This window comes from Arachis ipaensis, chromosome B02 (assembly GCF_000816755.2).
Source record: "Arachis ipaensis cultivar K30076 chromosome B02, Araip1.1, whole genome shotgun sequence".
NCBI classification, from domain to species: domain Eukaryota; kingdom Viridiplantae; phylum Streptophyta; class Magnoliopsida; order Fabales; family Fabaceae; genus Arachis; species Arachis ipaensis.
The window spans coordinates 16,896,577-16,900,272 of NC_029786.2; the positions used below are offsets into that span (position 1 = coordinate 16,896,577).

At 32.1% G+C, this 3,696-nt stretch overlaps 1 long non-coding RNA gene across 1 annotated transcript in view; it reads right to left on the reverse strand.

Annotated features, from left to right (window-relative positions):
• Positions 1-2,753, reverse strand: part of LOC110268749 — a 6,868-nt gene extending 4,115 nt beyond the window's left edge. Inside the window, exon 1 of the long non-coding RNA XR_002357169.1 lies at positions 2,701-2,753. This is a non-coding gene — a long non-coding RNA (uncharacterized LOC110268749). The remainder of the gene's footprint in view (positions 1-2,700) is intronic.

Below are 3,696 nucleotides of genomic sequence, written 5' to 3' on the forward strand. Positions count from 1 at the left end.
TCGATCACCTTCCCTTACCGAAGGATCATTCCCTCAGTTCAATTTACAATTAGGTTGTTTAAACATACACGAGAGAAAAATCATATAAGAAGAGATCATGCAAGAAAAGGGACAATTGTGATGATAAAGGGATATATGAAAATCATGAGACTCTAGCATGTGTATGGATTTTCTAATTAAAAGATCTTGGTAATATAATAGCATGGATTGAAAGAGGTCATATCAAAGTGCAGAAAATAGGGCATTTTAAATAATTGCACAAAATATTAAAGAAATTATGTATTCTCGATCCTAAAGGAATAATATAATGGTGCAAACGATCATATGGGTGTACATAATAAGAATAGAGTATATTAAATATTTGAATAAAATATTTAAGAAAGCATGTACTCTTGACTTTAAAGGAGTAATAATAACATAATGATATGCACATAATAGAATAGGATATATTAAATATTTGAATAAAATATTTAAGAAAGAATGTACTCTTGACTTTAAAGGAGTAATAATAACATATTGATATGCACATAATAGAATAGGGTATATTAAATATTTGAATGAAATATTATAAATAATAATATAATAATGTAAGAGATCACACATATGCATATAATAGAATATGGTATGTTGAACAAGACAGTATAAGAAGGCACGTACTCTCGGCTCTAAGGGAATATTAATATAATAATATAGGAGATTGAATAAGCATTATAAGAAGGTATGTACTCTCGACCTAAGGGAATATTAACAATATAATCATATGAAAGAGCACAAAATGAGTATAGTGAATAATTGAATGAATATCACAAGGAGACATATACTAATGATTTAAGAAGACATGAATGACATGGTGGACAGACATGATCAACATGAATAAAGGATGAGTGAAAGATAATTAATGTCATGATAACATTCGTGAATGGAAGAAAATAAAAATAGAACATAACACATGCCAAGCATTTTAAAAAAACATAATTCCCTACTCTTTTTCCTAACGCTTCTTTGAGCTTGCCTCTTGTGTTTGCCCGCAGAATATTATTTCTTTGTAGAGAGAGAAGGGGGAGGATTAGTGTTTGAGAGGAGTGATTTTTCTACCTATGGGTGTTCCCCTATTTATATACATTTGGGGATAGGGTGGTTGGGATATTTTAAATTTCAAACGGAGGGTGGTTACTAGGTTCCTATCCAAAATTTCAAAATTCTAAGCTTATCTCCTAACTGATTTTCAAATTTCGAATTTAAATTTTGGTTTCTAGAAGGGGTGGTTGTTACACTACTCACTTTTAAGAATAATAGAAGACCGAAAATCATCAATCATGTTCTTGCCATTCTAGCCTTACAATGGACAACCACAACATTCTCAATATCTAACTTCAACCACGAGTATGCACTATGACAGAATGAGATAATCAGTTGAAGTTGGGGGGCAATTATGGTCATCAAATGAAAAGCTAGCCACCTGAAGAGGGAATTTGACATTGTAGATGAAAGCAGCAGTTGGTTTGAAAAACAAATCTAAGTGCTGAAAAAAACTATAACCCAAGTGAAACAGAAAGCTAACACATGTAGTCTAAGCTGTCTAGTTATCATCATAACAAAACTAATGATAGATGATATGAATTAATATATTCAAAGTAGACAAAGAAATTAAAGCATACATTAATGACACACTTAAAGTTTATGGAGTATAAATGAAATTCACATCGTTTTTGTGGTGCCACACTTCTCCTCAAAGACTCAGTAAAATTTAGGACTCACCTTTCCCTCAATACGAAAAAAATGCCACAATACAATGTTAATGCTTTTACTTTCATATTCTCACTAAAAATATATACCTTGTGAAATAAAAGAGATCTATTTATTAACAACCTTAGGTTAGAAATTTATATCAGACAAAAGGCAACATGCAGTTTTCTTTCCTTTTTCTTTTTTTTTTTTTCTTTTGCGTGTGCCACCGGGGGAAGGGGGTGGTTAACCACACCAGCGCAATTATATCTATAATGTGACAGTGCTAAGTTACTACAAATCATGGCTACCTGAAAGCGATAAAGCAAAATAGAGAAATACCACTTCGGTAAGCCTATCCTCGAATGACCCGGCATTTGCATCAGCACGCATGAATATCTTCCGATAGACTGCTTTAAGGTTCTTGATCTGGATAATTAAACAAGAGAGAAGTTTAGTTGCACTGAAAAACAATCGAAGATGAGTAATTTTAAAATTTTTGTTAGTATAACCTCTGCAATGCTGAATCCACGTCGAGTCAGGCCCACTAAATTTAGACCCCGAAGCTCCGCTCTTTCTCTGGCTACCATTGTGTACTTTCGAACATTTTGTGAAACCTGCATGTATATAAGAACATGACATTGTAGTTGCACACTGAGTAATGTTAAATCATTTGGCATGGTAACAGTATTTGCTTTAACAAGTTATACAAGGAAAATTCAATATCAATAACACATTAGACCCAGTTTAATCAACTTTCTATTAATCATCTCGATGACCAATAATGCTCTATTGAATTCCAAAATCAAGAACAACCAGATTCCTCATACAATACTTACTAATCACAGCCTTCATAAACTTTTTTCTAATTGGCTTAAGTGTTGTATACTATCCTTACATGATATCATAATAATCATATCTTTTTTTTTTACAAATAAAAAAATTCTAAACAAAGAGATTCAAAGTAAAACGTACCACAGAACCACCACCAAGAAAAGAGAAAGAGCCAAGATGGCAGAATTGATGAATAATAGTCTCTCCTGCAGTGTGAACATAGCCTTACATATAAAAAACATTAATTATTTCCCAACTATAGAATACAAGTTCATTAGAGGAATCCTAAAGTATACTTTGGTTTTGGTTTTGCAACTACGTTCTAAGAATTTAATTTTATATGATTTTTTAAAAATCAGCTACTGATTTAGTACACTTCAGAAAAACAGCAAGCAGTAACCAACTTAGAAAAATTATATAAAATCCATATTTGGTTGGATTCTCCTAAAGTTTGGTATGGTTGAACCAGACTTACCCATCTTTCACCCAGTTCAAGTCCCAGAGCATTTTCACTTCTCTAGAAAAATTTATGCCTCTCGAAATATGGTTTTGTTTTAAGGAAAGGGTGCTGTCGCAGCAGTGAACAGCCCTGCTTCCAGAAGACACAACTTTCTCTATAAAATTCGAATTGTTCTGAAATTTGGACATAAAATACTAGACATCCTAATATTTCATTCTTCTTTGGTTTCACCTCCAAATAGTTTCAGAGTGTTGAGATATGTGATTTTGAAATTGCTGTTTCAGAATTCGTACAGCATTGTTTCTGCAGAAAATGACCATTTTCTAAAAAACATATCTCCCAAACCACACATATAAAATTTCTGAAATTTTAGGTGAATAATCTAGACATCTTAAAGTTTTATAGAAAAATAATTTCACTCATTTTAAGTGGCTAGATTGCTCCTAGTTTTGTTCACAAATTGCTGCCTGAAACTGCATAATTCTGCAACATGTAACCTTGGATTTTGAGAGGTCAAAAATTGATTCCTAGCTTTTCACTCACTCTAACCTTGCATTCTAACTTTCTTTTACCTATTGTAACTTGTTGGAAAAATTAAATCAGTCCCAAGTGCTCAGGATTAATAAATCACCATTTTTTGTCACTTTTCACATTTAAGCATACTCATATGAAATCAA